At 40.5% G+C, this 12,073-nt stretch overlaps 1 protein-coding gene across 2 annotated transcripts in view; it reads right to left on the bottom strand.

The window, feature by feature from the left end:
* Nucleotides 1-12,073, bottom strand: part of sox6 (SRY-box transcription factor 6) — a 126,996-nt gene that overhangs the window by 106,345 nt on the left and 8,578 nt on the right. For both annotated transcript variants that reach the window (XM_080491128.1, XM_080491127.1), the window contains exon 2: nucleotides 890-960. The gene's annotated coding sequence lies outside the window, so the exon portion shown is untranslated. The remainder of the gene's footprint in view (nucleotides 1-889; nucleotides 961-12,073) is intronic.

The following is a 12,073-nucleotide window of genomic DNA, read 5'->3' as shown; positions in this document are numbered from 1 at the left end:
TTATTGCTTTGAACAATTTCACATAACCTCTTTTCAGAGCTGTGCTTGCTCTGTGGCTCCTTGTGAAACATAGGCCTGATTCTACTGTGGTATAAAAGGATAAATATGTTTTCCCATAATTTCTATAGGATTAGTGCGTATTTGATATGTAAATAGTATGAACTTATTGAATGTTATCTAATCATGTTCTATTACATCTCAGATATACTGCAGCACCTATGCTGAATGCATATGTGTGCATTGATGTTTCATAATGCAACAAAAAGGAGCCTAAATGTATTCAGGACTGTTATTTAGCATTTAGTAAACAGATATTTTACTTAGGTTTGAGGAAATCCGGTCACAATTTTTTAATGTTGACAACCAAGATTGTTCAAATTCTTGTATGAATATATATGTGAAATAAATTCAACTTGTCTGAACATTACAATGTTTTGAAAAATGTACAACCTGCTAACATTCTTAATTTCCAAAATAGATTTTTAATCTTTTTTCTAATGATGCTTTAAATACAAATTCTGATATTGCCAGACTAATGAGTACTCGACACCTCATATTGACATTAAAATGGCAACTCACACATAAGTAAATGTCCATGTCATACAACAGCAGCAGCTGTAGTAATTGTGATGTTTGGGGGAAAACATTAATAATTGAGAGGTTTCACCACACTATGAAAAGAAGAGGAAATGCAGGAGAGGTGATCTTAATGTTGGAAAGGTCTGTCAGTAACTTTGTGCCTGCGTAACTGTGTAATTGTGCATACACTGTGTGCCTGTCCAATTGTCCACCTCATTTGATGCAGGTGCACTGTGTGGGTAGAAGTCAGCAGGGGTGTATGAGGCATGTGGCAAGACAGGAACAGCTGAGGGGGCAAATTGATACTTACAAAAACTGAAAGACTTAATCCCCAGCTTCCAGCGATCACTGGTCGATTGGTTTTGAATTCATGTAAATAACCTGAAATGTAAGCAGAAATAAACAACGAAAGACTATTTAGTTGTGCCTTTGTCTTCAACATAATTTCAGCAGCATCGGTAATTATTGTGATCATACTGTACTTTTCAAAATCATGTTAATGTCATCTGAAAAATATTGCTATTATTGATCATGTACTGTTTTGGTTAGAAAACATTTGGAACAAAAAAAAAAAAAATCAGCCAGGGTCTTATGTAGCAGTATTTACCTTTGTTGGAACAGAGATTGAACAAGGGTAGAAAATGAGGACCATATTGACTGTTGGCTGAGGGTCAGAGTCTCTACAGCTGAGCTGAAACAGCTTTGTTAGTGTCTGACCTCCAGTCTGTACAGCTGTTACCAATGAGAGTCCGTCCAAGGCAATGTTTGAAACCTACTCCTCTGCTACCTCATTAATCTGTCTTCAAGTCATCAAACTCCACCAATAAACAGCTTTCCCATAAACCAATTGTTTTACTTAATTTTGCTTCTTTTCATTAGACGCTGCCCGCTAATGGTTTATTTAGCAGCCATGCTCTGCTCAGCGTGTCTGCTTTGTTAAACGGTGCACAGAGAAAACCTAGTATGGTATTATTGTGTATTTGTCATTCAAAGTCTGAGCCAAATGAAACCTAAATGTGCCCCCATTGACCAGTAATGAAAATACAGAAGAAACAATTAAATGATCTCCCCACACAGCCCGGGAGGAGAAAAAGCCCGAAGCTCATTCATGTTCATTTTCTCACATTATCTTGTTTTTCACAATAAGCCAGGATCTCATTACCAGCTGATTTATACAATTAGTCTGCCTCAACACTGCCAATTAAAAGAGGCCAAGGGTTTTTTAAGGTCACGCTTAACTGATCTGTCACTAATTTGCACTACAGCACCTCAGTCCTCTACTGCCAGGGCCAATAAGCCACCACCAACAAGACCACATAAATATACTGACTGTCACAGCATTGTTGCTGGAGCATATGGCTCAGTCTGCTGTGTGGGAGGCTGCAGGGCTAACAGAGTGAGACAGATAAAGGCAAGAGTTGCAGACGGGTCTGAATGTGGTAGCCTTGAGGCTGGACGTGACAATGGGAGAGAAGAGACCCAGGTGACCCCCCCCCCCCCCCCCCCCCCCCCCCCAGCCGTTACATACGGCAGTGCATCGCTTCCACCGTGACAGAAATACATCTTCCCTCAGTGAAATATCCTTTTCATGTTATAACAGGATGTCTTTCATGTTAATAATGTATAAAGTTGTTTGTCTAAACAAAAATATCTTCTCTCTGTAATCACCGGCGCTCTTATTTATTCAGGCACAACAGAAATTCAATGAAGCAAAGAAGAAGTGAGGACATTTCATTTTTCTCATGGCGGCAGTAAAATGCTGCTGCAGTTACACACAAAGGTCTTCTGAGTTTAAATTCATCTCCTTCCTCTAAAATCCTGCTACACCGTTTCAGGGTTCTGAACTGTGCTTCAGCTGCAGCCACCCACTCCTGCGTTCACACATACAGACGATTAACTTATATTAGGAGCTATTCAGTGGAAATCAACAATCCCTGCCAGCTGGAAAAAAAAAAACCACACACACATTACATGGAGGGTAATTAAATAAACTTTGTCTAACATCTGACTATGGGCTGAATTCCTGTTGTGTCTGAAGAAATGAGAGATGTATTAATTACAGAGATTAGATATTACCAAACCTTTGACTTCATAATTTGTTCTTAATTGAAAACAATGTGGCTAATAATACACATGGGTGATGTGTTCATTCGTTGGTTGTTTTAGGTGATCATTTGTGTGAGAAGAGGGAAAAAAAAGAATACATAATTGATAATAATGAGCAAACCTAAGTGATTTTGTAATGAAGTAAATGTTGTAATCCCTGTGGTGTAATAACACTCAATGTCAACTGCTCTATTGTAGCAGCATGGCGCGGCTCTTTTCCAGCTGCGAATTTCCACCGACGGGCAGGAAATATAAAACAAGCGCGCACTACCATACATACAGTAATTACTTGATCAGGAACTTTTTACACTCAATTCAGACCAAAAGTGTTAGATTTTCTTTAAAAAACTGTCCAAACGAGAAAGATCCTGATATGTCTCAAGTTTTAAAAATCAAATGGACACAGAAGGTGTATTTTTCCGATAAAGTGATTTCACCTCTCAGAAAATCCTGCAGGTTTTATTTCGCTCATATACATGAATCCAAACGGTCTGATTCAGCTCACTTCAAAGTGCCAGGGACAGAGAGGTCACAGCCACCTGTGGCATTTCTGTCAAAGAGTGGCCTTTTCTCTCGCTTTGGCTGGCCAATGCTAACACACACACACACACACACACACACACACACACACACACACACACACACACACACACACACACACACAGTATTGCAAAGGGCTGAGGTTACTCGCTAAATCATTGATGTGTACTTGTATGTGATTCCCACAACTTCTACCAAAAATGTTCTTGTCCAGAAACTCAGTCTGGACATTTATGACTCTTATTATAACGCAGGATTCAAATTCTAAAAGGTACCAGCTCATGTATTTATACTCAAAGTGTCCATGCATGTACTGCTACACATGCTACACATCAGGCAAAGTATATATCTGCAGGAATGGCCATTTAAGCTCAAGCCGCTTGGAGTTTTACTCCCTCAACTCGAGATGATTTCCTTTCAAATCAAATGAAGCTTCAAATTTCAGACATGTGTTTATGTACGGTGTGGGCTACACTTGATTAAATCTCCCCCGTCCATAACAGAGAGCTGTGTTATTCAGCTGTCATGTGACAGTGGCGTCGCATCAATTGACAACATGAGCAACTACAACATAGATGAAGTGACCAAACTCAGCTTTTAAGTTTCATGCACTGGAGTTTTATTTGAAGTTTTGAACCTTATATTGCATTATTACTCTATTAGTTACTTTTTAAAGTTCTATGTGTATGTGCCTGCTACATATTTGTCTGCATGTTTGCATATGGACGTTTCACCTTGCTCTAGTTGAGTGCGAATATGCATGAGCAAGCCAAAACTTGCACTTCAACTTCTGTTTGGAATTCATCCAGATCTGCAACATGTTAAAAGAAAAAAGAAAAAATTCTCCCAATCCTCCGTTCTAAATCCTCACTCTCCACTGCGTCCAAACACGCTAAAGTAGAAATTCTGCCGAGTTGGTTATTTTGACAATAGAGGTAATCTCTGCCATCAGCAGGCTGCTCCCTACCTGGATGCAGTGTGGTTATCTCTGCAGAAGCAGCAGCCACAGTCAGTCAAACTGGGGAAGGCTTGGGGGAGTTTGAGATGCACTGAGAGAGGGGGGTGGAGGCGGTAACAGTGGTCCCAGGGGAAATAGGGAAATGGGGGTAGGAGGGCGGGGGTGTAATACCGCATTGAGGGTTAAGGGGTGAAGTGCAGAAAATTCTGGTAAAGAAATGTCTGATATAGTAATTGAACATGTGTGATTGTGAGTTAAATATCCAGTGCCATAAAGTCAATTCTCCCCGTAGTAGCATCATCTGTGAAATGTAAAACGACAGCTTCCGTGCAGTGAGTAATCACCATAGCCGGGAATGAGAGGACATTACTTGTCAGGAAAGTTCAGGTGCAATGTCAACACACTCAATTCATTCACTTCCTGCTGGTTATGATGCGCTATGTACAGAGACAGCCGGAGAAATAAAAAGGTCCGGGAGTGTGTTGTCAAAAAGACAAGCTGTACTTCTACAAGACATCCACCATATCATGAAGTTATTGAAGAAACTTGGTCAGTCACATGCAAACAGCTGTTTCATGCTACAGCACTCCGTTAACTGTCACAACCTTTCAGATCTCTCTTTTCTCCTCTTTTTATCTCGACCCTCTGTCTTTCTCAGCATGCCTTTTTCTGCCTCTCGCGGATTCCACCCGACATTGAACTAGAACAGACCAGACACTCACAAAATGTCTCTCACCAGAGTGTCAAGAATGACTACTGGAATGTCACTCCTGTTAAATATCTTTGTTGAGACTAAAATAGTGGCCATTATTTTTGACAGAGCTGAAGTGCAATAATGTCTGATAGTGCAGAGAAAAAAAAAAAAGGGGGGGGGGCTGTGAGCAGGGGCTGTGAGTTTGTTACAAGCAAAATCCAGCGACAGATACTACAGCACTGTGGCTGAACAATGCTTTCATGTGCTGCTTGGCAAATACATTATCTGTCATTTCCTCTGCGTCAAATAACAAGAATAAAAGTCTATTTACTGAGCAACTGGGTTGAGTCAGGGTGAAGGGAATGAAACGACCAGCAAATAGAATGTTTTCCTCCACGGTGGACGGCATTCAGTCCCCAGTGCAACCTATCAATTCTCTTTGATTTCCTCTCACATATTCATTTCTCCATAGACTGTAAAGACAGAGAACATAGAATAGACTTGTCTTTTTCACAGTTATTAGGCCTCTTTTTACCTTACACAATATGCGCACACACACATTTTCTTTTCCACATTTTCTTTCTTTCCGTTTCCGTTTTTTTTTACTCCCATCTTTTATTTGATGTGGGGTTTGTGTTTTTGTGTATGTTGGGGGCAGGGGTGTGAAAACAAGTCTATCCCTCTCTCCCAGGTAATGTGTTTATTTTCCTGGACCCATCTTCTAGTTTACGGCGTGGTGGCGTTTCTCCCCTCTTATCGCCTGGCCCTCGTGGGGCACTTTAGCCCCTCAAATCCTGTTCACCACATACTGGTTTTAGAATCTGTGAAATGAGTGCTAGAGAAGCGTGGCCACAATGTCTGCCTGTGTTGCTACTGGACTCAAATGGACTTGGTGCTTTTTTGTCCTGGGAGATGCATAAATGGAAGTTTTTAACACCTCAAAGGAGGCTGGGCCTTTGTGGAACCACACTAGAGAAGCCTGCCAGTCTCCCAAGGAGGCAGACACACTGAGTGCTGCAGGACAAAGAGCTAGAGGAGCAGAATCAGCAGGGGCATCACTCTGCTGTGGGCACCAACCACACACACATGCACACACACACACACACACACACACACGCACACACACACACACACATATACATATAATATGCCCATTCAAACATATGGGAACACACAATAGGGATAGAATGATTTGTTCCAGCAAGCTGCATATAAACCCAAAGCCAGTGTTACAAATATATTACAACAAATGTGTTTTAACCAACAATGAATTTTCATCATACCTGTAATGTAACCTTGTTATAGACGGGAAATCAAAAAAAAAATTAAAAAAAAAAGACCCTGTATTAGTAACCAAACTATAAAAAGATTTGAATATAAATATTGTATTTCCAACAGTTGAAATCACCATACAGTGCTAACAGTAAATAGCTTCATATGTGATTGTACAAACACACTCAATAAAAATGTAGAACCAGCACATCACCATTTCCTACTTATTGATTTCAGCTCCACTGTTTGAAAATAATTTCCTCATTTCCATCCCAATTTCCCTTATTGAAATTCTTTTTTTTTATTCCTGAGTACGGCCCAACAGCTGGCATTTACAATCAGTCTTTATGCTGTTTAGATGTCTACAATAAGCATTTAGATGCAAATATCTCTGCCTTGTACAAAGGACTTGCAACTTCTGTCAGAAGCAACATAATCAACCTGCAATTGTCTCCTGGCTCCAAGTGGTTTCCAGTGACAGGGCCTAAGCCGTAAGCATCTGTATTCAAATGATTCCCTATTTCAGGCACGGTTTAGTGTGGATATTTCCCAACACTACTGCACTGAAAATCAATCACATGGTGAATTAAACCAGAAAGAAAACAACTGATCCATAAACGATCAGGTTACAACAAGGCACTGGTGTCCGCAAATTATTCAGTGTTTTCCTTGTTCCGGGAGAAGCAGCAACACACAATTTGATAGTAGTCTTTTCCTCCAATGATTTGTAATACAGTACAACATTTTTCTATTGGCAGAAGCAGGCTTAAGCTGACAAGTAATTATTCTCATTGGAAGCTCGGTACAATGTGAGCCGACAACTTTAACTAAGGACATGTGGAAAACCTTGGTAGCATGTTACAGTGTGAAGTAAGTAATATAAATGAGCTGCAGTACAAAAGGACTGTAGCCAAGGTAGGAAAATCTATTTTAATATTATGTTAACATAAAACTACATTGTAACATTATTACATACATCATTCTATTATGGAAAACTACAACAAATTGATGCCTGATAGTAAAGGAGAGACCTTGATTCACTAAATAAAAAATATTAAAGGCTGAAGAAGATTAAAGGTTTAGGGTCAAGAAAATAATTATGTCGGTATTTGGTGTTCATTGGGTGAATTTGATAGTGATGAGGGGCATATCATTTAGTACAACCTCTCTGACTATGCGCAACTATTCAACAATTAGCATTATAACCCCTGCTTTTGTTTTTTTATTTACAATTGCAGAGGTCATTTGTCTTTTTTTGAAACCTGCAATTAATAGCAGCGTTTGCAAATGCAAATGAGGCCATTTGGGAGGAGGGAAAATGATCAGTTTGAGAATATTTCTGCCTTCTTAATCTTCTAAAGAGGGAAATGATTTAAAAGGAGGACACAAATCTCCAGTGACATGGCAGGAACTGTAGGGCACTTTCCTCTCTCCCTTGCTTTCCATTCTCCCATTCTCATCTCACTCATGTCTCCCTCTGGCTCCCCCATCCCCATTTCTTTTTCCTCCTAATTTACCTCTCCTGCCTTGTTGCCCTGTAGGGGTAGAAAGCCCAGGAGTCAGGGATAAGGAGCTGAGTACAGTGCTCCGCTTGGCTTGTCCCCTCAGAGGAAACAAATGTAGTGTTTGAGCCACTGATCACTGGTATAATTGAGTTTAACACTCCTTTTCTGGATTAAAAAAAGCTCCTTTGAAATGAGAGGTCAAATTACCTCTAGAGTCAGGCAATAAATAAGTCAAACAAGGTAAGAGGTTCCTGCCGGCATATGTTAGTGGCAAATTTAATTAACGGGAAAAACAGGAAGCTCGTCCATTCCATACTGTATTGAAAAAAGCCTGTGCTGGAGCAAAGGAAATAAATTATATTAATCTTCAATTAAGAATTAGTCTCAGTATTTAAAGTCCTGTTGCATGCATCTGTTAATGCAACAACATTTGCAAACGCAAAAACACATAGCTTAAAAACAAAATACAGCATATAAACAATTCTGCACACAAAAACATGTCTTAAAAACATTCTGGTCCATTAGTGGTCACACGTTGACTCTATGGTTTTTTTTGCTCATTATGTACGATATCCTATAGGTCCATTGTACATTGATTTCAGCACAAAGAAAGGAAATGAGCATAACGTAAAGCTGCAGTCTGGACTGCACAGAAGGTAGTCGAATAGAGAGAGAGAGAGAGAGAGAGAGAGAGAGAGAGAGAGAGAGAGAGAGAGAGCCCTGTTCTTCACCCACCTAGCTATAATGTGGCCTTTGTGACATAATGCACTCTGAGCAGCAGATTGTGGAAAATAATCTAGAATTTACTGGTTCACATATCCAGCAATAACAACTGACATCACAACCTGTACCATATATTCCATGTTTCTGGACTCATTTCACCTTTAGTAGAGAATGGGGGGGGGGGGGGGGAGAAAAACATCGTCAAGCAGTTATTATACTCCCATCATGTTCTGGGAGCCCATTACAGCATGGCACAAGCAACAGTGAAACTGAGAAACTCAAGCAAGTTGAGGCTACTGGCAAGAGGGGTAGGGAGCACATAGGCTCACGGTACAAACCTACGACACACCGTTAACAGCTGGAGAAAGATGGAGCTTGAACAAACACTTATGGCCTACAGATAATGTGTGTTTAAATTCTGGTAGTCATCAAGGTTTAGTTTTACTTAAGCAACATTTGTCATCCCGGCACATCTTCAGGTGCCTTTGTAGAGTACCTCAATAAGAGTAGGAGGACAAGGCTCAAGCAAATGCCCCATTAGCCTGAGCCTGGTAACGACAGGTGGGTCACATGGAAAATATTGTCTTTTCACGTGCAGACACATGTTTCTCGTTATTACTTAAAGAAACCCTGACACAGCTCCAGGCAGTAGAACAAGAGGCTCCGTGACTACTACTACTCACCACAAACTAGTTTTCAAATATATCTTTCCTTACATATGAGAATACATACTAAGGCCGAGTATACTTTAAACATGCCGGTGGGAACCAATTTAAAATGTAAATAGATGAAATTGCGCGTATAAACATGAAATAAGTGCTACAAGGTAAGTATGAGCTATACAATAAAGGAAAAACACTTTCACTTCAACACAAATTGATTTCAGTTCAAAGAGTCAAGCAGATATTTAAAGAAAAAACTTGCAAACCCGTCCCCAGAATCTTTAGAAATGTGAGGTAAAAATGTACATTGGGTGTAACTTAACATAAATAAATGTGATGAAATATGTGACTTCCATTGAGCAAAAAAAAAAAAAAAAAAACTATCACAGTAGCGTTTCAATGTTGAAATGGCAATAATAATTTCCACAGAGCTGCCATGTGCAGAGTCTGTGAATGTGTTAGTGCTTGTATGTGTCACTATGTCCGTGTGTGTGCATGCCTGCTCTCCACAGCAGCCCCCAAACATGGTTTTGGGCAGTGTGGCCGAACAGTAAAATGTTGAAATTGGAAAAAATATTACCCTTCTTTCTCTTGAATAGCAGAGAGATAAGCACCCTTTAGCAATGAAGCCAGTGGAGTTTAAGCTTATTATGAATCCCTTTAGCAATGAAGCCAGTGGAGTTTAAGCTTATTATGAATACCTCTCAGAGCGCAGAAGCATGTACTGTAGAAATCAAAGGGAGTAATAGGCAGGTAAGCCAGTGTCATTTTAAGGAGGAAGTCAGTTGTGAAATTGTAAAATCGCGAGGCCCTGCTGACAATCTCCTGCCCTCAGAACACTCCCATAAATGATTTCTAATGGCAGTGGCTATCACATATCTGAAAAAGTTTGAAGTTTGTGAGGCGAAAAGAAAGAAAATCCAATGCTAATCTCTCCATTGATGGAGACTAATAATAATAAGACCATTTATCTCTTTGATTAAACAGCACATACTCGGAAGTTCACAAGAATGTGTGATTCTCTCCAAGTGGCCTAAGCTTCCCGAAGCAGACAGGGCTTTGCAGAACATTCCTCGTGGTTTCATGTTCAATTGGTTGTGAAAGTCCACTCTAACCTGCTGGACTAAAACCCCCTAAAAAAAAAAAGGTCACATTCGTTTTTTAAACAGTGTTTGGCATGCAAAAGATGCTCATCAAATTTCAGACTTCCCACATGAAGCATATGCGCGCATACACTCAAAACACATCGGCTGTAGGGCGGTATCATATTCATCTGTGTTTTTGAGCCTAATAGTTTATGCTGTAAAGCTCCTCGACTGCGATGTGTGGTAAAGATGATATCATAACACGACCGCTTCGAGGCAGCCCGGACTCTGTCGGGCTCACATATTCTCGAAAGACGCCTACACACACACACACACACACACACACACACACACACAGACACACAAAATAACCACAGGCTGATACATACTGTGTTTCTCTCCTCTGAATATTCATCCATGTTTCCACGTTATCTGCAGGTCTCCTAATCACAGTCACTTCCCCTTTAATCACAGCAATCTAATTAGGTCCTAATAAACCATTTTGCCATCCTCTTGCAGCGCCTCTGTGTCACTCACACATCAAACCATGAAATACTATATTAAGGGGCTGTCAACCTCAAAGGAAAGCTCCTCCAGCAGCAGTGATACAGATACCGCAGACACACCCTCTTACACTAATTGAAATTATCGAAAGCTCTGCTTACATGTGACACTTGGCCATGTCTGAAACCATGTCCTGAAATACAGTCAAAAGCACAACAGTTGTGCCAGCGCTGAGGCTCTACTGGTTTCTCTGATGTCGGATAATTGTTTAAACCTGAGTGGATATGGCACAGCGCCTCATGCTACTTGTTCTGCCAAGAGAGAAAAAAAAAAAAAATGTTCTCACTAGCAGTTTCTCCCTCTGTCTCTTCCGTTCTAATTCAGTCCAGCACGGGCTTCAAGGAAAGCCTCAATGGTTCCATGTTCATCTCGGAGAACCAGTGTTGGGGATGATGATCACTGACCACAAGTTGATAATGATGACTGTTTAATTAGAAGCCTTTCTTTTGCCTGGCTGCAACCCAGAATCCTCCACCCTGTAGATCGTAACCAATAAATTTAGCTTCACTGAGGATGAGGAGGAACATTGTACCTCCCCTGTGTACCCTCAACCCCACCCCTAGTCCGGCGCACAAAGCCTCTCTCCTTAACAAGGCCATAGCTATGTTTCACCAGAAGCCATCCAACGTTAACACGACTTGGATTTCTGGTTTTCCTTATTTCTTTCTCTCTTTTTTAAGGTTCACTCCTTTCCTGAGTTTCCGTGTTTCTGATTATTGTTTATTATTAGTTCTCTTCACTTCACATTCTTTCTAAATGCGGCATAATTACATTTTTATGGTCACATTTAGGCAGCTCTGTACACCTGGTTAGACTAAGGAAATTACTGTGGCCATTTTAAGTACATTAGGCTCATGCTGGGAATCTAGAGCACTTAGGTTTGAGAGACATACTGTGAGTAAAATAATAACTTTAATCTAATAACATGGAAACCCCAGTGCATCATAGCAGTCATGTGCCAAGGCAAGCCACTCTAACCTACTTTATACAAGTTCTCAATGTGCAATAGCAACATGATTCTTCCTACAACATGTGCCATTGTGTCTAAACTGCTGCTTCGGATAAGCTCCGTGAGTGTAAGGTCGAGAGTGAGGAGTTGAATCTCAAAGAAATCAACAGATGTTGCAAATGCATCTTTATTATAATATACACATACAGTATGCCTCTCTCATTAAAACTCTTCCAAAAGCTTCATATGTCATTAGAAAATGCAGACAAAATATTGATGTTTCTCAGACAGGGCAACCCCACCCATCTCCCTGTCCTCTCCCACCTCCTGTCAATCACCTCCTCTCAGACGAGCCTCCTCCCAGAGGTTTCTACATCTATCATGCCTGGCAGAAACACCACCGCCACTCTGTGTGTGTATGTGTGTGTTTGTGTGT

The sequence above is a fragment of the Lipophrys pholis genome (assembly GCF_963383615.2).
Source record: "Lipophrys pholis genome assembly, chromosome: 2".
In the NCBI taxonomy this organism is placed as follows: Eukaryota; Metazoa; Chordata; class Actinopteri; order Blenniiformes; family Blenniidae; genus Lipophrys; species Lipophrys pholis.
The sequence above is the reverse complement of the archived record's forward strand: the minus strand, read 5'-3'. Positions and strand labels throughout refer to the sequence as shown.